Genomic DNA, 23,633 nt, shown 5'->3' with positions numbered 1-23,633 from the left:
TCTTAACTTCTTATATTGATCTTTTCATTTCCCTAAGGCATTAATCCAAGTACAGAACTATGTATTAGTAATTATACCAACTCTGCCTTGCCATGCAAGAATGCCTAGGGTGATTTTATAATCTATAAAAAGTCCTTAGGACAGTGAGTTGATACTGATGCAAGTGTCTGTCATGGTCAAAGTTGTGTTATTTCAATTAAAGTCAGAAACAAATTTCATATTGTTTCTAATTGAATGACTACCATTATAGGGGTGACTATCTCTGTATACTTACTGAAGTCAATTATTCCTTTGGAAGCTCCCCTGAGTAAAAAGTAGCCTCATTTAGAGAGACTTCTGTAGTCTCCTGAGTTACATAATCTGGTATTTCTTCAAAACTTGAAAGTCCATTATAATCTTTGCTAAGCTATAAATCACTATAATTTAGGGAGGAAGGCAAGATAATGACAAGAAGTACAGCGCCATGGGTGTACATGGTGTCACTGGAAAAATATGGGCTTTTATAGTCATCAAGACACCAAGTTCAGTTCAAATAATTATGACCAAACCTTTTTGGGATAGAACTTCCTTCATGGAACCAGTCCATCTTTTCTGTTTGTTCATACCACCAGGCAGAAGGTATTTGTCTACCAAGGGAATAAGAAACAGTTATATAGTAATGGAGGTTGGGAAGATACATGGAAGTACTGACAGCTATTTTTATATGGAAGGTACAAGAGCAGAAGCCATCTGCAGTTTCTTTTCTTTTCCTTTTTTTTTTTTTATCTGCAGTTTCTGATTGACCTCTAAGTATAATCAAGGAGAGTACTAATCAAATCATGGTCAGAGTTGTCTGGCAGGAGATGACAACAGTCAGTTAAATTTAAGGTGCTGGACACATCAGTTTATGGGAGCCATATCAGAATGTTTTCGTTAATGAGAAATGTTCATGGTTCTGAAAGACAAAGGTCATTAATGTCCTCCATCACCATACTTCAAGGAGTCTGAGGTTTTCTTTCCCTAGGTACCACTGTGATTGTTTTCTCCTTCTACCCCCTAAAATTTGTTGTGTCCCATTCTAGCAGCTGTAAATTCATTTTTCTTCAAACATTTCTTACCTGAATCCAAACCTTTTGCCCAAGAAGGACAATGTTTATATAAAACTTATAGAGATATTATGTCCACCATTTGGCTATACAGGCTACTACTGAAAGATCTGGTGTGGGTTACTATTGGTATCCAGTATACTCAACTAACTGCCATTATCATTATGATCAAAGACCATGCTGATTCAAAAAGACAATTCAGGTGGTTAAACAATAATTATTTTTAATTCCCTAGGAACCATTTGGCTGTACCCAGTGTAGCAAACAGACTGGCCTCAAATTGCTGTTTAGGGAAAAGAAAGAGTTATGCCCAGGAATGGTCTAGATGGAATCTCACATTAAAAAAAAAAAAACAAACAATAGGTCTATGTAAATCCCCACCCATTCTGTCATGAGAATTAGCTGGAAAGTCTCACAGAGGAGATGATCCATTTCTGGGGACAACTGTATTCAATGAATAAAACAGCCTCACTAAAGTAGGCAGGCAAGTAGATTAAGAAGTCTTTTTTATTTTTGAATAGGCTTTTTCAACACCAGAGACTAGGCAAAACCAGATGCCTCTGGATGCCAAGAGGTATGGAAGATCAATAAAATACCTTGACTTGAATACCAGCCTACTGTTGAATGACTCTCGTAAAATAAAAAGAGGAAGAAGGAGGAAGGGACGGGAAAGGAAAATGAGGAGAAGGAGAAGGAAGGGATGGAGGAAGTAGAGGAGGAGGAAGAGGAATCTTTTCTTTTCCTAGGGGCAGACCAAACACGTAGGCCATTTTCAAGATTAAAAAGGCCATTAAAAATGTAATGAGGCTCATCAAGAAGAGCATTGGCCACAGCTATAAGAACAGTTAAGGTTCTTATGAGTTATGAGTGGAACAATCATGTCTAATTTTGGTTCTGCATAGCTGACACTAAGGTGGAAAAGGTATACCAAGCCAGTTTATTTCTTCAAGTTTTAGGTTAGCCAAACCATCAGTGAACCAAGCTTAAGAACTAGGGGAATCTCTGTGAATAAAGGACTCTCCTGAGTCAGAGGCTATGCTTTAGGTGGCAGAGTGAAGGACAAATTTTCATCCAAAGGGATTAGCTGTCATTTTTTCAGATATGGTAAATACATCACTGGGGCCAGGACTCCTGTTTTATTGGGTATATAATTTCCATTCTATCAGTGAAGCTTGTTGACATTTTTCTACTTGTTAGTCACTGAGTCTAAGCTGATCCACCTCAAAATGGGAATATTACACCAAAGAGTCACAAAGCCCCTATGGAGAAGGTTTTTAGCTTTGATAAGAGCTCAGTAGCAATATAATAACTCCCTTTCAGATGGTACATGTCTAATAGCCATGTCAGAGAGGCAATGAGTATGAATTCCTGAGTCTACCTTCCTTTGCTAGGCTACCTTCCTTTGCCAAAGGCAAAATAATCATAGAGAATTTTAGTACAAAAATTCATTATGGTTATGGGGCCCTAAAGTCAGAGAACATTCCAGGACTTGCTGGATGTCTTTCAATCCAAAGTATTTATTTGGACCTTAGCCAAGAAATGTTGATTTATGAGATAGCCAATATAAAGAACAAAGTAGAATTCCCACTTATCTCCAATCCCACTATCTCCAATATCCAACATGACAAATAAGGGGCTGGCCTTCCTTTTTTGTAGTGGTAGTTGAAGTATCAGCCCTTCCTTGACTACCAGAAATATTGAGCATTATGAATCTGTACCTAGACCTACTAAGTGTGCTTGTCTTCTGCTCCAGAAAGAGATAACATCTCTATATTCCACAGCTGAGAGAAAACCTGCCCTTTGCTCTCAAAAGAGATACCATCTCTATCTTCCAAGGTTATTTGCTGTATAAACATCCTTGAAAGAAAGCTTGGCATAAAGGAAGTCAGTGCTTCTGCTGGAAGATATCCAAAAACATAAGAGACCCATGGAGAAATATCTCTCAATAGAAGAGTAGTAGAGAAACCAAATGACTGTCACAGCTCTGGTCAAGTTTACTGAAATAGCAGCCTACTACTGCTGCTGCCAATTATCGTAATGCAATTATATTTCAGGATTTTTCTTCACTGTTTCATTATTCATTTGTTGCTTTACAGTAAAAATTTACTTATTGGTTTGTCCATTCAAACCCTTATATTATTCATGTACTACCAGTGAATAAAAAAACAGCTTTAAAAAGACTAATATAAAATATGTTCTCTTCAGATTCTTATTTCAAAAGCTCCAATATCATATCAAGTTTTTTTAACTCTGAAGATAAGTCTAGATAAATGTAATATAAAAACATAATATAAAATATAATATAAAATATACATAATATATATAACTAGATAAACATAATATAAAACATAATATAAAATAATATGAAAAAACAGTTCATGTTTTAAACATGAAATGTAACACACATTAAATATTGATGGGAGTCACATTATTGATGGAAGCAGCTTAACAAGGTAGAAAGGACACAACTTTACAAGTTAAAGTTTAAGTTAAATCTCTACAAATTAGAAAATAAGAGGTCTTGGGAATATTATACAACTTAACTTCCTTATCTAAAACAATCAGCTTATCACCTATTTAATTGATTGTAGTTGATAAGGATACTGAAATGATATATGTAACATATCTAGCAGAGGCATAGAAAACAGGAAGAACACATTAATTTCTTCTCCACTTTCTGTTGCTATCATACATAACAGAAATATCTCACCCATCTTCATAAATAGAGTATCATTCTACTTTTTCCAAGTAATTCTCCTTAAAAGTCTGTGTATGTTCCTGGAGGTTCTCCTTAGGAGTTAATGGGCCTCAAAATATCATCCAGAACAACAGTTGAAACACTAAAAATAGGTACTTATAAACTCTACTGTCAAAGGAAAAAAAGGGTCTTTCTGGGAACTGCACCTGAGTTTGGCTCCAAGAACAACTAATTATAATGTGCTATGGTATGTTACATTTTTACTAATCTTCATAAGTCACTTCTCATACTTTATCTCATACACTTTCCACACTTAAATCCTTGGAGAATACAATTATTGGAGACATAGTAGATTTGAAGTGGAGAATTTGTTTAGCTTCCTGAGAGGGACCATTATTAAGTTTCACTAGGCTTATTTTTCTATGAAAATATATCCAACTTTCAAATCCATGAACAGGCAAAAAACTAAATTCTGTGTATCTCTAATAGTTTGAATTGATTCATATCTATTAGCTAGCTGTAAGTGAATAAACTTCACTCAGACAATATGAACGAGACTACTAATTTTTAAATCATAATCCTATTTTTTGAAGTGAGGCACAGTTTATTTTCTGGATCTATAAAATATATTCACTGCTTAGGTATCAGAACCAAAGAGATAAAATATCTTCACATGATGAAAACAGCACTGGGTGTTATATGTAATTAATGAATCGTTGAACATTATTACATCAAAAACTAATGATGATTCTATGTTGGCTAATTTAATTTAATTAATTAATTAAGTTTTTTATTATGTTTGATAGTTACCATAAAATACATCATTAGTTTTTGATGCAGTGTTCCAAGATTCATTGTTTATGTGCAACACCCACTGCTCCATGCAATGCATGCCCTCCTTAATACCTACCACCAGGCTCACCCATTCCCCCCACCCCCTCCCCTCTAAAACCCTCAATTTGTTTCTTGGAGTCCACAGTCTCTCATGGTTCATCCCCCACCCCCATTTCCCCCAATTCACTTTTCCTTTCCTTCTCCTAATGTCCTCCATGTTATTCCTCATGTTCCACAAGTAAGTGAAACCATATGGTAATTGACTTTCTCTGCTTGACTTCTTTCACTCAGTATAATATCCTCCAGTCCCATCCATGTTGATGCAAAAGTTGGGTATTCATTCTTTCTGATGGCTGAGTAATATTCCATTGTATATATGAACCACATCTTCTTTATCCATTCATCTGTTGAAGGGCATCTCGGCTCTTTCCACAGTTTGGCTGTTGTGGACATTACTGCTATGAACATTGGGAAACATATGGCCCTTCTTTTCACTACATCTGTATCTTTGAGGTAAATACACCAGTAGTGCAATTGCTGGGCCATAGTGTAGCTTTTTAAAAATTTTTTGAGGAATCTCTGCATTGTTTTCCAAAGAGGCTGCACCAACTTGCATTCCCACCAACGGTGTAAGAGGAATCCCATTTCTCCACATCCTCTCCAACATTTGTTGTTTCCTGCTTTGTTGATCATTGTAATTCTAACTGGGGTAAGGTGTTATCTTAATGTGGTTTTGATTTGAATTTCCCTGATGGCTAATGATGATGAACATTTTTTCATGTGTCTGCTAGCCATTGGGAAGTGACTGTTCATGTCTTCTGCCCATTTTTTGACATGATTATCTGTTTTTTGGGTGTGGAGTTTGAGTTCTTTATAGATCTTGGATATCAGTCCTTTGTCTACAGTGTCATTTGCAAATACCTTCTCCCATTCTGTCAGTTGCCTCTTTGTTTTGTTGACTGTTTCCTTGCTGTGCAGAAGCTTTTGATCTTGATGAAGTCCCAAAAGTTCATTTTTACTTTTGTTTCCTTTGCTTTTGGAGACGTCTTTAAAGAAGTTGCTGTGGCCGATGTTGAAGAGGTTACTGCCTATGTTCTCCTCTAGGATTTGGATGGATTCCTGTCTCACATTGAGGTCTTTCATCCATTTTGGGTTTATCTTTGTGTATGGTGTAAGGGAATGGTCGAGTTTCATTCTTCTGTACATAGTTGTCTAATTTTCCCAGCACCATTTAATGGAGAGACTATCTTTTTTCCCCTGGATATTTTCTTCTGCTTTGTTGAAGATTATTTGACCACAGAGTTGAGGGTTTATATCTGGGCTCTCAACTCTGTTCCATTTGTCTGTGTGTCTGTTTTTGTGCCAGTACTATGCTGTCTTGGTGATCACAGCTTTTAAAAAAGGAAAAAAAAAATCCCCTTCTCTTGAGAAATGGGCTTGATTGAAAATGTACTTATGTGTTCTCAAATACCTCAAATGATACATCTCTTTGAGAAAACTTTCTGCGAAGGGGTCAAGGAGAGAATATTGGCCAACAGGATACAGTGAAACACTGGTCTATAAAGTATGCTGTACTTGAGAACTGAATTTAGGGATTAATTCAACATGTAAGAGCCAAAGTAACATTTTATTTATGTTTTAGGTATAATTTTGTGTATATTTATTTTGACAATAGCTTTATAGAATATTTGCTCAATTGAGTCAGATTTTGAATTGCTTTCTTGCTTAAATGGCTCAATGAATTGATTCCATTTATCCCAACAACTAGTTCAAGGCTATTTTATTTTCCCCTGAATTGACTAGTTGATTTGTCTTCATGTAAATCTCAGTCCAAAAATATTTCTGCTGAATCAGCATCACCACTTCCTGCAGCTAGCCATGAAGCTAATTTCAGCAGAGGTTTGAAATTAGGCAAGATAATGAAATAGGCTAACAATCTGGCCCAACCCTAATTTATAGTCTTATTTAAAATTAAGGTTGGCTTTGCCCTTGGCCCTGAGACCAGAGAAACACTGCAAGTTTAAACCTATCATTAGGCCAACCAGAAGAATGCAGCTAAATTACAACTGTATTTGTCCTTAGAATCATTCATTTTCCTTACTTCTCCTTACTGCTTATGCCTTGACACATCCATAGTCTGTGGTCTCCCTGTTCATGTGTCAAGCCCACATGACAGTGCTTCTGTTCTAATACTTTGTTAGAACAGAGTTAGGCTGCTCTGTTCTAACACTGCCTCTGCACTGTGCATTTCCTTCTCCCCTCACCTCTCACTAAAATTTATCTGTCCAAAGAAAACTGACTAAAAGCATTTCTTTTTTAAATTTTTGCTTTCCAGCTATCACAACTTTTTTTTCAAGAAGCAGATGCTAAGATAGAGTTAGCGGTACAAGATGTGTGATTAATACCAGAGAGATAAGGGAGAAGGAGTATGATGAGGCAGAGAAAGAAGCTGAATTGAAATGAAGACTGGACAAAAAAAAGGCAAAATGAAGAATTAAAAAAAAAAAAAGGAAGGAAGGAAGGAAGATTGAACAACAACAGCAACAACAAAAAGCCTTGGCCAACCCTGTAGGAAGCTCTGGAGCAAATATTGCTCAGTAGATCTGTGCTATGTTGAACCTAAATGATGACAGCCTTATATCCCTACCTTGTTCAGTCACCACATGCAGGCTCCCCTAAGAGATGTAAACTAGTATGCAGCTGCTCCTAGAACTGTTAGCTGGAGGCAGTGTTATTTTTATTTTATTTTATTTTTTTATTTATTTGAGAGAGAGAAAGCACACACACACAAGCAGTGGGGAGGGTCAGAGGGTGAAGGAGAAACAGACTCCCTGTTCAGCAGGGAGCCCGATGCAGGACTCGATTTCAGGACCCTGAGATTATGACCTGAGCTGAAGGCAGACGTTTAACTGGCTAAGCCACCCTGGCACCCCTGGAAGCAGTGTATTGAATGCATTCCCCACAGCTGGCCAGATGTCTTTCTTTTTTTTTAATTTTTCTTAAAGATTTTATTTATTTACTCAAGAGAGAGAGAGCATAGGGGTCGGGGGGAGGGTTAAGAGGGAGAAGCAGACTCCCTGCAGAAGCCTGATGTGGAACTCAATTCTGGGACTCTAGGCTCATGACCTGAGCCAAAGGCAGTTGGTTAACCAACTAAGCCATGCAGATGCCCCCAGAAGTCTTTCTTTGAAAGGGGATCTAGAGAGAGCATCTCTGTGTCATTCTCACTCATACGATTAAGTAATTCATAGTGAAGTCCCGAGTGCTAATGATTTAATTCAATGCTTTCTCAAATGCATTTCTTTGAATAGCTATGAAGAGATGTTTTAGAAAATGTTTTGTGCTCAATTTATTCTATGAAACTATATAACATAAAATTAAAGAATTTCCTTTGCTGCAAGATATAGCATCCTAATTAATAGTAATGCATTATCTACTATACAATGAGGCATCAAGAGAAAAGTTATAGAATGGATATATCCTAGCTATATTTATATAAAAAGCTTTTTCTCCAGATAATATATTTAATATCTTTCAGAACACTAATGACCCACATAGTACAGTTAAGGAAATTATCTAATTATAGGACATATATCACCAAAAAAAAAAAATATATATATTTATATATTTATATATTATATATATATATAATTTGCATTTCTCAGGACAATTCTGAAAACAGAAAATCTTCTTAACACAAGAGATTGATTCAAACGCTGTGAATGTGAGTGCCATAAAACAAGTGTTAAAAGTGATTCTTAAGGACATAGTTTCTTTGAAGTGTTCAAAAGGAGGATTCTGGTGCCATGTTTACAGCAAAATGAACAAGGATAGGATGAGATTCTTGCACAAGGGAAATGGACTAATGTTAATACATCAGAAAAATTTTATCAATGTCCTTTGTGTTTCAGCCTTTTTCTTTAAGGAGATTGGTCACCAAATTGGAAAGCTTAGAACAAGCACCATAAACAGAAAACTGGGATGCCATGACAGGTAAGGATGTACTAAAATTAAAATTACTTTTATAAAAATTAAATTGCTGATAAACCAAGACTTTTAGAGCAGGGTAATTTTTTTAAAAAGATTTTATTTACTTATTTGTCAGAGAAAAAGAGAGAGGACGGGCAAGGGATGCGACAAGCAGAGGGAGAAGAGGGCTCCCCACTGAGCAGGGAGCCCAATGTAGGACTTGATCCCAGGACCCTGGGATCATGACCTGAGCCAAAGGCAGATAGATGCTTAACCGACTGAGCCACCCACACATCCCAAGCAGAGTAAATTTTTAAAAAGAGACAAAGGATTGATTTCAGAAACCACAAAACTGTGAGCAAATCTGATTTCTTAAGAGAAAAATCTAGAAAATCATATCAAACAGCTGGTTTGTAAACATTTGGTAAATACTTCAAAACGAGATTTCTCCCAAAATTAATCATTCCCAAATAATCTGATTTTATTTTTAAATTGTAATTTGGTTGGCAAATTAATATACTGTTGTAAGTATTGCTAAATTTTAGTTGAATATTAGCTATACCAGGCAATTTATAATCTTCTGGTGGGCTACATAATAAAATATTGGCTGATGTTATTATTAAGTGGATCCTTTCTAATTGAATAGTTTAAAAGAATACTGATTAATTTTTATGCTTTTTTTGGGGAAAAAAATTTCACTGATGTGCCACTGAATTCTATTTTTGATCTTATTTTAATGAAATTTATCCTAATATGCTTGCATCTCTCTTTTTTTTTAAGATTTTATTTATTTATTTGACAGAGAGAGAGAGAGAGCACAAGCAGGGGGAGCAGCAGGCAGAGGGAGTGGGAGAAGCAGGCTCCCTACTGAATAAGGAGCCTGATGTGGGGCTCCATCCCAGAACCTTGGGATCATGACCTGAGCTGAAGGCAGACACTTAACCAACTGAGCCACCCAGGAACCCCATGTTTCTACCAGCAATTTTGAAAACAGTGATAGCATGCTTATCAAATTCTTAAGCAAAAAAAATTAGAGGACTGGTTTTAGGTCCTGACATCCAAAATCCAAATTTAAAAAAAGCACTAAGGCTAAAAGTATAGCTTCAAACTGAGATCAATTTCACAGGAAGATATAATAATCTGTACATTGGTCCAGTCAACCACTTGTTCAAGTGTATATTGGATATGACCAGAATTTGATAAAGTTCACAGGAAAGGGGCACCTGGGTGGCTCGGTGGGTTAAGCCTCTGCCTTTCGCTCAGGTCATGATCTCAGGGTCCTGGGATGGAGCCCCGCGTCGTGCTCTCTGATCAGCAGGGAGCCTGCTTCCCCTCTCTCTCTGCCTGCTCTCTGTCTACTTGTGATCTCTCTCTGTCAAATAAATAAATAAAATCTTTTAAAAAAAATGTTCAGGGCTGCCTGAGTGGCTCAGTGGGTTAAGCCTCTGCCTTCGGCTCAGGTCATGATCCCAGGGTCCTGGGATTGAGTCCCGCATCGGGCTCTCTGCTTGACAGGGAGCCTGCTTCCTCCTCCCTCTCTCTCTCTCTCTCCCTCTCTGCCTACTTGTGATCTCTCTCTGTCAAATAAATAAAATCTTTAAAAAAAGAGTTCACAGGAAAAACATTTCGAAGTTTTAGTAGATTACAAATTAAATACATTTTAGGACTGTAATGACACTGTTAAAAGGCTCACATAATTATTACATGAAAATAATAGGATTGTTCTGTTCAGAGATTAAATTCAGACATTTTGCTTTGCCTTAGAGATCTTACATCTGGAATATTTTTAGTATTGGCTGTGACATTTTAATAAGGGGCGGATAAACTACAAATCTTTGAGGTACATAAACCAGGATGTAATTGTGCTACATCAAAAAATATTTGAAGGACTCTTGATTTGTAGCTTGGAGAAAACCAAACTAAAAGATTAAGGCCATCATAAGAGGGAATAAGCTTGTCATGTGATGTTCCTTAGTAAAAGATAAAGTCCCTATTTATATGTTTGTGTATTAATTTCCTAGAATTACCATAACAATTTTTTTCAAACTTGGTATCTTAAAGCAATGGAAATATGTTCTCATAGTTCTGGAGTCCAGAAGTCCAAAATCAGGATGTCAACAGGGTCATGCCTGATCTAAAGTCTCTAGAGACAAATGCTCCCTTGCTTCTTCTTAACTTTCAGTGGCTGCCAGCAATCCCTGGCATTCATTGGCTTGTAGTTACATTACTTCCATCTCTGTCTGTGTCATCACAAGTATGCTCCTCTCTATATCTTCATATGGTCTGCTTAAAAGGACACCAATTATTGGATTTAGGGCCAACCCTATTCCTTAACTAGTTAAATCAGCAAAATCCCCATTTCCAAATAAGGTCACATTCTGAGGTTTTAGGTAGACATTATCCTGGAGAAACACATTTAACACAGTATAGTCTGCCTCTGACCCCCTAAATTCATGTCTGTCCCATATGCCAAATATATCTACTCCACTTTAACATCTGCCAAAGTCTTAACCCATTTAATTACCTTTATACCCAAAATTTCATCTGAACACTGTCCACTCAAAAAGTTCCAAATTTCATCATTTAAATCGACCTAAATCAATTATGGGTGAGACTCTGGGTATGCTCCATCCTGAAGCAAAATTCTTTCCCATCTGTGGACCTGTGAAACTAGGAAGCAAGTTATGTGCTCCAAAATATAATGGTGGTACAGGCATAGAATAGACAGTCCTAGTAGGAAAGGGAGAGAATAGAGTGGTATCATTCTAGTCTTTGCCTCTAGTTGTCACACAGCTGCCTTCTCTGTATATTTCATATATGCCTTCGTATAAGGATACTAGTCTTTGGATTTGGAGCCCATCCATATCCAGTGTGACCTCATCTTAACTAATTACATCTACAAAGACCTAATTTCCAAAGAAGGCCACAATCTGAGGTTCCAAGTAGACATGAATTTGGAGGAAATATTCAACCCAGTACAATCTGGTTTGTTTTTCAACAATAAATGTTCCAATTCATTTAAGGTTGGCTTTTTAAATTAAATTTAATCAAGTAATTAATTAATTAATTTTTAGAGAGAGCAAAAGTTGGGGGTGGGCAAAGAGAGAGAGAGAGAGAGAGAATCCTGAGCAGGCTCCATGCCCAGAGCAGAGCCCAATATGGGGCTTAATCTCACACCATGATATCATGATCTGGGACAAAATCAAGAGTCAGATGTTTAACTGACTGAGCCACTCAGGTGCCTGTAAGTTAGCTTTTTAAAAATAATGTCGCTGTCTACAGTGGTAATTAAGCACTCATGAACTATCTTCCAGCTACTATAGTCATTCAAACAGAAGCAGAAATCCATGAAAGAATACCTAATATGGGGGCGCCTGGGTGGCTCAGTGGGTTAAGCCTCTGCCTTTGGCTCAGGTCATGATCTCAGGGTCCGGGATTGAGCCCCGCATCAGGCTCTCTGCTCAGCAGGGAGCCTGCTTCTCCCTCTCTCTCTCTGCCTGCCTCTCTGCCTACTTGTGATCTCTGTCTGTCAAATAAATAAAGAAAAAAAAATCTAAAAAAAAAAAAAAAAAGAATACCTAATATGTAGAGTTGAATTCCTGAACTTGATATATTAGGGGAGAGGTAGAACTGATTTAGCTAAATTTTAGATTCCTCTCTCCCTTCCATGAGTCTCATGAAGTAGATTTCATCTTCTCAATGTTCAGCCAAGATTTCTATGATATATAAAGATGAAAAAGTTGGGCGAGCGAACATTAAAAGTAAAATTTCGGTTCTTTGGTTCTTGATTAAAAAAAAAATTAACTGCAGAAAACAGAGACTTCTTGGGGGACACTGTGACAAACAAATCATAAGGTGGTCACTGTTTCCCAACCCCTAGAATTCCTGCTCTGTATAATCCTCTTCCGTTGAGTGTGGGTGGTGATTGTGAATTGCATCTAGCCAACAGAATATGGTAAAGGTGAAAAGATTTTTTTTTTTAAAGATTTTATTCATTTATTCGACAGACAGAGACCACAAGTAGGCAGAAGCAGGCAGAAGAGAGAGGAGGAAGCAGGCTCCCTGCGGAGCAGAGACCCCCATGTGGGGCTTGATCCAGGGACCCTGGGATCATGACCTGAGCTGAAGGCAGAGGCTTTAACCCACTGAGCCACCCAGGCGCCCCAAAGGTGAAAGGATTTTGCAGATGTAATTAATATTCCCTTTCAGTTGCCTTTGTCTTAATGGGGGTGGCCCTGACTAAATCAGATAAATGTCCTTAAGAAAGGAACTGGCCCTCAGTGATGTTAGATATTTTCTTTGCTGGCTTGATGAAGTAAGCACTTATGTTGAGTAAAGTCCCAGGAGAAGGAACTTTTGGAGCCTGTAGGCCTGAAGGCAGCCCCTAGCAAAAATCCAGGAAAAAACAGTCACCTCATAAGAGGAGGAGATGATGTATTGTTAAGAGATTGGAGTCAAGTGGCCACAAATCAAAGAAAGCCAACAAATGCAAACAGCCACCAGAAACTAGAAGAGGCAAGGAAGAATCCTAGCTTAAAGGCTTCAAGAAAGTACAATCCCTACCAACACCATGATTTCAGACTTTTGGCCTTCAGAACCAGAACCATGAGAGAATAAATTTCTATTGTTTGTTGGTGGTGGTGGTTTGGTTTGTTTGGTTTTTTGAGAGGGAGAGAGAGAATCTTAAGCAGGCTCCATGGTGGAGCTTGACACAGGGCTCAGTCTCACAATCCTGAGATCATGACCTGAGCTGAAATCAAGAGTCTCATACTTAACCAACTGAGCCACCCAAATTTCTGTTGTTTCAAGCCACCTACTTTGTGGTAACTTGTTATAGCAGCCACAGGAAACTAATATAAAAATGGATTTTGCTAACAATCTGAATGATCTTGAAAAAAGTTTCTATTCTAGCTGTTTTCCAAAAAAGAATGCAGCCTGGACAACACTGATTACAGCCTGTGATACCCTGAGCCAAAGACCCAATTAAGCTACACCTAGACTTCTGACCTATGGAAATTGTGAGAAAATAAATGCATGCCATTTTAAGCCCTAAATTTGTAGTAATTTTCTATGCAGCAATTGGAAACTAATACAAATGTGACTTGTAGTTTTGCCACTTATCTGTATTTATTTCCTTTGAATTCACAATGAATTATTTGAAGTTTTCCACCCTTGATAATTCTTATTACTATGAATAGCATATATCTAAGTAATTAGTTTAAGGCTAATAGTCCAATTGCTATAAACAGAATACAGATATACATATTACCCTGGGTCTAATTATCACACAGTCCTAACAAGATAAAGAAGAATATAATTAAATTACTGTATATTCAATATCTTATGAAAGAAAGAAAAAAGGAGGCAGGGAAAGAGAAAGGCAAATGACATAGGCAAAGTCTGCAGTTTTGATCCATATAGGTCTGAGTTGATGCTGATGTTTCCAATATTTTCTGTAGTCTATAGGAAGTTACATTTCTCCCAGTTTTCTTACTTGTAAGATGGGGATAATAATAGTAACTACCTCAGAAGGCAGTTTCATGTATTAAATGAGATTATCTCTGAAAAGAATTTAAGAGTTCCAAGAACATAGTAGATGACTGAGTGGTTTTTATGACCATCTTTGGAGACTCTCAGCTCTCCTGGTTTTGGGAAAGATATGTCTTCATGGATTGATGGAAAAAAATATTTTTTCCATTTTACATGTTATTGATTTTAATATATTGACCACAATTACTGCTCAATGTCTCAAAAACTAGTTTTGTTGAGTCAAAATAATAATGGCATTTTAGAAAGTACAAACCACATTGGTTGGAGTTTTCGGTCAAACTTTAAAAGGATAACTTCACTTTCTTTTTCCTTACTATACCCATGTAATGGTTTCATTCAACTGTTTTTTCCCCAAAAAAAACATTTTGAAGTTCTACAAAATACTCATTGACATTGTACCTTTCTTTTAATTGAAAACCCAAGTGTATGCTATAGGAAATCTTTTTCACACGTGAATGACTCATTTTACTCCAATTATCATTTGGTAAAGTTGTTTGATATTTTAAAACCTGTGATTTTTATGGTGACTTAAAAAAATAAGTTGTATTTTTGCTAGTCAGAAGTTGGTCTGAATCCTCCAGGCTCAATTTCAGATTTGAATGTCAAGTCTCAAGTTGAGACCAGCCTTGCAAACTTTCTCCCCCAGTGTCTACATAAAATATTTATACTATGTGATACCAGAGCTGATTCCATACAAAGATAGATTATGGTTCTTAAGTCATCAAAACAATGCACTCTCAACAAAGGCTGCTTAATTTTCTAGCATATTATCTCATAATGAAGCCATGATATTGCACTTTTTTACCATGACCCTCCATCAAAAACACCTTTCATAAACACACACACACACACACACACACACACATCTACCTATAAATAACTAAAACAAAATTATAATGAAGCAATTCCTAAACTTACATATAGGTAAGTGTATCATGATATTTTCTTATTCATTCTGTTCTACCTATTGTATTCTACTACATTCTGTTCTATGTAAAATAAAATGCTTACTGACACTCACCAAATTGGATTTATGGTTCATCTATGGTTAAACCTATGACTGTGGATTAAACTTATGGGTCAAAATAGGCAATGAAATGTGAGGCCAGCACCAAACAATTACTCAACATTATTGCCAAGAAACAGCCAATAGTTCACCCTATTTAACATCATAAAAAGATGGATAGTTGGTGTCCAGAAGAGAAAAGCATCATTCTGAACAATACCAAGCAACAGAGTGTGAGAATGTCTGTTGCTAGAGCTACTGGTGGCAGATTTCTGTCCTAGAGACCAGACTCCCTCAGAGGTCTGCCCTCTCCAGGTTTATGCAGGAGATGGTTCTGACTTATGTCTGTTGACCTAGAGTACAGCTATTTCCATATTTTTCATTTTAAAGAAGTGCTACAATTAGTAGCTGCAACAAAATGTTCTAAAATGATATAATAAGTTAAAGGATTGGATTTTCCAGTAGGACTTACATAAACCCAACATTTTACTTAGTATAAAGATTTACCAATAATTTCAAGGACATAAGCAATTGCAAAATACTGGCACAACAGGAAGGGTCTTGGTTCTCTAACACACTCACCAGGTCCTTCCTTGTTGCAACATGATGCACTCTGGTGCCAAATATACTGTATCTTACATGGAAGGAGCCATTTTCATCAGGAAACATCTCCATTAATCCTTATATAATTGCATATCTTCTGTGGCATTTCTTAGGGAGCCATACCCCATAAATCTGTACATTCCAGATTTGTTTTCCATAAGCAATCCTGGATAGATGAGGCATATACAGTTAAAAGCATTCCAAAGATAAAGACTCTCCAGCAAAAACCATTATTTTGTTTGCCGGTAGGACGACATTGCCATGTTTATAAAGAGATTTGACAGGGTCAACTTCTTCCTCCCTTGAGGATGCCTCCCTATATTTAAGTAAAAATATAGAATGCAGGCCAGCATGTTAACCATTTACTTCCCAGATGTCTTTGATGAGCCTCCATTTTGTACATCCAGGTTCTGTCATGTTCTTGTCTAATAACATGGGAGATGTATGTAGTAACAGTCCTTAGATTAGTCAGAGTTAAATGGGAAAGTCTGCAGGAGGGAACCAGGCTCACTTTTCTTTATATGATCTAGACTTAGCATCATATTTAACACTTCTCTTCCAAGAATGGCTGATAAAGTGATCTTTAGTATAAAAAGCCAGAAAAAGTTAATACCTTCTGGTCATTAGTGGGGGTTGGAGAAGTGTTCAGTGCTGTTGCACTTTTTGGCCACTTGATGTGCCAGCCAGTTGCACTGTGGCTCATGCCAACTCTGTGAGATGTACAAAACTATGATCCATTTGTCTGTTGTGTCAGTGGAAAATGTCTCATGCATATGACAAATAAATGTTGAGCAGTCCTGTATTAGACTGTATCTACATATCTTGCTACAGATGTTTTGTCATGTATTCTATAGTTAACATCTAAAATGTATTCTAATTTTTTTTATTATGTTATGTTAGTCACCATACAGTACTTCATTAGCTGCTGGTGTAATGTTCCATGATTCATTATTTGCATATAACATCCAGTGTTCATTACACCACGTGCCCTCCTTAATACCCATCACTGGGCCAACCCATCCTCCCATCCCCCTCCCCTCTGAAACCCTCAGATTGTTTCCCAGAGTCCATAGTCACTCATGGTTCATTTTCCCCTCCTTCATTTTTCCCTTCCTTCTTCTAATGTCCTCCATGCTATTCCCTATGTTCCACATATGAGTGAAACCCTATGATAATTGTCTTTCTCTGCTTGACTTATTTCACTTAGCATAATCCCCTCTAGTACGAGATGGAGGGTATTCATCCTTTCTAACAGCTGAGAAATATTCCATTGTATATATGAATCACATCTTCTTTATCCATTCATACGTTGAAGGGGATCTCAGCTCTTTCCACAGTATGGCTGTTGTGGATGTTGCTGCTATGAACATTGTTGTGCATGTATGTGCCCGTTCTTTTCACTACATCTGTACCTTTGGGGTAAATACCCTGTAGTGCAATTGCTGGGTTATAGAGTAGCTCTATTTTTTTACTTTTTGAGGAATCTCTATACTGTTTTCCAAAGTGGCTGTACCAGCTTGCATTAGGGTTCCCCTTTTCCCACATCCTTGCCAACATTTGTTACTTCCTGCCTTATTAATTTTGGCCATTCTGATTGGTGTAAGGTGGTATCTCAGTGTGGTTTTGATTTCAATTTCCCTGATGGCTAATGATGTTGAATATTTTTTCATGTACCATTCGCATGCTTTCCTCAAAGAAATGTCTGTTCATGTGTTCTGCCCATTTTTTGACTTGTTTTTTTGGGTGTTGTGCTTGAGAAGTTCTTTAGAGATCTTAGATACCAGCCCTTTGTTGTGTAGCTTTTTATCTTGAACTCCCAAAAGTTCATTATTGCTTTTGTTTCCCTTGCCTTTGGAGGCATGTCATTCTACTTTTCATTAACACTTTTATTTTGCAATAAATTTTTGATGCAACTATGAGCCTAAAATGTGCATGTTCAATTTTAAAAATACAGAATTTTCATTTCTAAAGAAAACTGGTAATTGTCATCATTTAACACATTTAACATACACTTAAGTAAGAGGGGGTAGGCATAGTGGTATTACAGATCAAAGGAAGACAACATTTACTAAAAAAGATTTAGCACTTAATTGAAAATTTACTAAATATTTTTAAATTATTTCTAAAAGTGAGAATTTTTAAACACAGCTGCAGATTTCATTTTTAATACTACTCTGTGAAGATAGGATTTTCATTTAGCTTAAATGATAGTTTTTAAAATTAATTTTGTTCATTTACCTATGCATGAATTATGAAGCAATTGCTGTTAATATGATTGCCTCAGTAGAAAAAGAACATGAATATTTAGATGATTCAAGTATTATATCAGAATCAAGATGCTTCAATAGAAAATCAGTGTTTGTTATTTCATTCTACTTAAGTGAAATATCTAATATTATTATAAATATGTTTCTATAGTAATTAGAAAGTTCAACATGAAAGATAAAATGGTTTTGCAATGATCACAAAATTTTTGATGAAATCAGCTTCATGGCAAAAACAATATTCCTAATAAGTTAAATGAACATGAAACTCTTTGTTCTATGCCCAAACTCCTAATTATAAGCCAAAAATCTGCAATATTCTACCAATAGAAACCACTATGAAATAGAAACCACTAAGTCGAAAATTTCATATATTTATATCTATTCAAAATAACTATAGAACTAAATTACAAAATAAAGTTGAATTCTATAAATAATCTTCAGAAAGAGGGGATTTTGTTGTAATTTTTCTCTTTGCTGCTTTTCAACAGAACATAGACATGTTTGAACCTTTGAGAAGTTTTAAGTTAAAAATGTGTTATGTGTCTTCTAAATTTTTTGTCTTTTTTGTATGTCTTCTAAATTTTCGTTGCATTTGTTCATAATGAATTGGCAATTTGTAACTAAAGTAATCCATAAAGAGAGTGGTGAAACTTAACAACCCTTAAGTTTTGACACTTCTAGCAAATTTTAGCAAATTCAGTATTAAAAAGATATTTGAAAACAGCAAAATATTCAAACTTATCAAGAAAGCAAATGATAAATTCTGAAATGAAATGTACACTTAATTTGGAAATTCTGTATTTCCAAAATTATGCTTCAGAATATCTTGCTCTTTTAGGAAAAATATTTAAGAAGGTTTTTTTTTAAAGATTTGTTTATTTTTTGAGAGAGAAAGAGAGTAGAAGTGCGGGGACAGGGGTGGAGGCCATTAAGGACAGAAGGAAAGGGAAAGATTCCCTGCTGAATATGAAGCCCTATGCAGAGCTTGATCCCAAGACCCTGAGAACATGACCTGAGCTGAAATCAAGAGTGGGACACACAGCCAACAGAGCCAGTTGCCCCACAGCACTTTTAAGTGTATAAATTGATCATCTATACTGAAAATGGATAAAATTGAGAAAATCTATGATTTTTTAGTCTCAACGTTTGGCAGACCATTCAAAAGAATCACAAACTGAGAAAACATTTAATAAAGTTTGTTTTTAGAAAATTACCAAGAACAAATATCCAAGATAGTGAAAGAGACATTTGACTTAATATAGTCACACATCAATTTAAAAAAATAAAATTAGAATTTTAATATATTACTTTTAGGAGAGTTTGTTCTGAGTTTATAAGGCACTTATAGAGAGATTATATTCTCAATTGGAAATAAGATTTTTTTTCCTTCCCTACTCCCCACAACCCCTTGCCCTGCCTCTCAAATTCCTCATCTCAGAGAGATCATATGATAATTGTCTTTCTCTGATTGACTTATTTCACTCAGCATAATACCCTCTAGTTCCATCCACGTTGTTGCAAATGACAAGATTTCATTTCTTTTGATGGCTGCATAGTGTGTGTATGTTTGTATATATATATATATATACACACAGAGAGATATATACCACATCTTCTTTATCCATTCATCTGTTGATGGACATCTAGGTTCTTTCCATAGTTTGGCTATTGTGAACATTGCTGCTATAAAAATTCGGGTGCATGTGCCCCTTCTGATCACTAGATTTGTATCTTTAGGGTAAATGCCCAGTAGTGCGATGTTGTAGGGTAGCTCTATTTTCAACTTTATGAGGAATCTCCATATTGTTTTCCAGAGTGGCTGCACCAGTTTGCATTCCCACCAACAGCATTGGAGGGTCGCCCTTTCTCTGCATCCTCACCAACATCTATCGTTTCCTGACTTGTTAATTTTAGCCATTCTGACTGGTGTGATTTGGTATCTCATTGTGGTTTTAATTTGTATTTCCCTGATGCCAAGTGATGTGGAGCACTTTTTCATGTGCTTGTTGGCCATCTGGATGTCTTCTTTGCAGAAGGCCTGTTTATGTCTTCTGCCCGTTTCTTGATTAGATTATTTGTTCTTTGGGTGTTCAGTGTGGTTAAGTTCTTTATAAATTTTGGATACTAGTCCTTTATCTGATATGTCATTTGTGAATATCTTCTCCCATCCTGTCAGTTGTCTTTTGGTTTTGTTGACTATTTCCTTTGTTGTGCAAAAGGTTTTGATCTTGATGAAGTCCCAATAGTTTATTTTTGCCCTTGCTTCCCTTGCCTTTGGTGATGTTTCTAGGAAGAAGTTGCTGTGGCTGAGATCAAAGAGGTTGCTGCCTGTGTTCTCCTCAAGGATTTTGATGGATTCCTGTCTCACACTGAATGAAACAAGATGGGATCAGGAGGAAAACAAACCGTAAGAGACTCAATCTCAGGAAACAAACTGAAGGTTGCTGGGGGGTAGGGGAGTAGGGATAGGGTGGCTAGGTTATGGACATTGGACATTTATGGTGAGTGCTGTGAAATGTGTAAGCCTGATGATTCACAGACCTATACCCCTGGGGCAAATGATACATTATATGTTAATTAAAAAATGCTTTTAAAAAGAAAAAGAAATATTATGATTTACAAAAAAGATTTTTAAATTTCAAACATATTACTTATAAAATGTAATGATTAAAAAATTGCGGGGCGCCTGGGTGACTCAGTGGGTTAAAGCCTCTGCCTTTGGCTCAGGTCATGATCTCAGGGTCCTGGGATCGAGCCCCACATCGGGCTCTCTGCTTGACAGGGAGCCTGCTTCCCTTCCTCTCTCTCTCTCTGCCTGCCTCTCTGCCTACTTCTGATCTCTGTCTGTCAAATAAATAAATAAAATCTTTAAAAAAAAAATTGCATTTTTGGTGTGCCTGAGTGACTCAGTCATTAAGCGTCTACCTTTACCTCAGTTCACGATTCCAGGGTCCTGGGACTGAGCCCTACCCTGGGCTCCCTGCTCTGCAAGGAGTCTGCTTCTCCCTCTCCCATGTCCCCGGCTTGTGTTCTAACTCTCACTGTCTCTTTCTCTGTCAAATAAATAAATAAAATCTTAAAAAAATAATAATAATAAATAAATAAATAATTGCAATTTCATCAAAGATTTAAAACTGAGGCCATATTAAAAACACACCCATAAAAGAAAATATTAGGAAAAAATAGCTAAACTATAGATCAAATAGCATAAATATATATGAATAATAGTTATTATACTTATGTTGTTTGTAAAATTTACATAGTAAAAATAAGGTTTTTTAAACTCTAATGTATATGAATATGCATTTTTAAATTTTTATTAATAATTTTATTTTCAAAAGTTAGTATTAAATAGAATAATTTTATAGGACCACCAATAAAGACAAATTTGTTGGCTAACCAATTAATATTTCAAAATATTATTTAACTATTTTTAATGCCCTCATTCACTATTAAAATATCCCACCTGGAATGTACATATTACAAAGGCTCTTAAAGTGTGTCTCTGCAGGATATTCTGTAAAAAAAAATGTACTTCATAGTCATAGAATTGGAAAACAACATTTTATATGCCTTCCCTTGTAGATGCATAACTAGAATAACACAGTTATTGTTCTAAGAAGTTCTTCAGCAATTTATTAAATTTTATTTAATCAGGACATTCCCAAATACATTTGAACACAGATAAAATGTCTATCTAACATCTATGTAACATTTCTAAAATCAATGTTCTTTTTTGTTGTTGTTCTTTTTTAAAAGATTTTATTTACTTTTGAGACAGAGAGAGAGAGCAAGCTTTTGTGTGGAAGCACAGGAGCATGAGGGGCAGAGGGAAAGGGAAAAACAGGCTCCCTACCAAACAATGATGCTGGGACTAGATCCCAGGACCCCAGGATCATGACAGGAGCTGAAGGCAGACATTTAACCAACTGAACCACTCAGTACCTCCTGAAATCAATGTTCTACAGAACACATTTTGGATGCTAGAAGAGCATGATCTTTATGCATTCTGGCTGGTTATTTCAATGATATAACTCATTTGCATTTTTGTGTGTTGGCTGAGAAATCTACCCAATAATTACATTCATATACTAAAAACTATCCTCACTATGAAAAAAATTCCCCCAAAATGATGAATTCCCATGAATGATGAATTATATGGTAGATGTGGAAGGGTATATCTATTTATGAATACCAACATGGAGCCAAAAAGGTTAAATAAGATGTACAAGTCTAAAGAAAACTTAATCTTTTAGATAAGACAATTAAATATGAATTCCTCGAATTCTCAGCAAGGCATGTCATACCTGGCTATTTTGTTGTAAAGTGCTGACTGAAAACAACAACAACAAAATACCCCTAACATTTCTACCCTGGGATTTGCAAAACTAGGAGGACCAGTTGCATTGTTATTCAAAAGTTCTCTCTTTTACATATTTTTCTCTACTCTTACTTCTTTGATGTATTTTATCTACGGTCTCTCAAGGTCATATCTTAATCATTACAAAGAAAGTTAAAAAATCTAAGAAAGAAATAAATTGTCTAGCAAATTCATAAAAGGTTGTTACATATGCAGTCATTTAATATTATGGTGTAAATTCATCTGAAGGCATTTTAAGAAATAACGTGTTCTCTTATGTATTATTTAACAAAGTATTTAACTTTTTTCTTCTTTAACCCACTTGATTGATGTGTGATTGACATACAAGAAACTATACATATTTAATGTATAAAACTTGATAAATGGGGCAACTGGGTGGCTCAGTGGGTTAAGCCTCTGCCTTCGGCTCAGGTCATGATCAGGGGTCCTCCACTCGGCGGGGAGACTGTTTCCTCTCTCTCTCTGCTGCTTCTCTGCCTACTTGTGATCTCTCTCTCTCTGTCAAATAAATAAATAAAATCTTTAAAAAAAACTTGATAAATTTGGAGATTAGTATACACCCATGAAACCATCACCACTCTTCATGCCACAAACATATACATTACCTTCAAAATTTTCTTCCCACTTCTTTATTATTTTCTATTAAATGCTAGAAGCTTTAAATTTAAAACTATAAGCTTTCTCCTCATAACAGAAAAACTATAAGGCAGCAAACTCAATTTCTGAATTTTGACAACTTATAAAAAATACATAATGTCTCCTAGATCTAATCCCCTATAGCTAGCTCAACTTTACAAAGTGTAAGTTCACTATTAAATAATGGTTCCATTACTTCCTATGCAGAATGGATTATCCTCATCATAATTCTCTTTAAAATGTAAATGCTCCATCCACGTCGTCGCAAATGGCAAGATTTCATTTCTTTTGATGGCTGCATAGTATTCCATTGTGTATATATACCACATCTTCTTTATCCATTCATCTGTTGATGGACATCTAGGTTCTTTCCATAGTTTGGCTACTGTAGACATTGCTGCTACTAGAGGGTATCATGCTTAGTGAAATAAGTCAGTCGGAGAAAGACAACTATCATATGATCTCCCTGATATGAGGGAGAGGAGATGCAACATGGGGGGTTAAGGGGGTAGGAGAAGAGTAAATGAAACAAGATGGGATTGGGAGGGAGACAAACCATAAGTGACTCTTAATCTCACAAAACAAACTGAGGGTTGATGGGGGG

This window comes from Enhydra lutris, unplaced genomic scaffold, assembly GCF_002288905.1.
Source record: "Enhydra lutris kenyoni isolate GAN:26980312 unplaced genomic scaffold, ASM228890v2 scaffoldscaffold14, whole genome shotgun sequence".
Lineage (NCBI taxonomy): Eukaryota > Metazoa > Chordata > Mammalia > Carnivora > Mustelidae > Enhydra > Enhydra lutris.
This window is presented reverse-complemented; position numbering follows the sequence as displayed.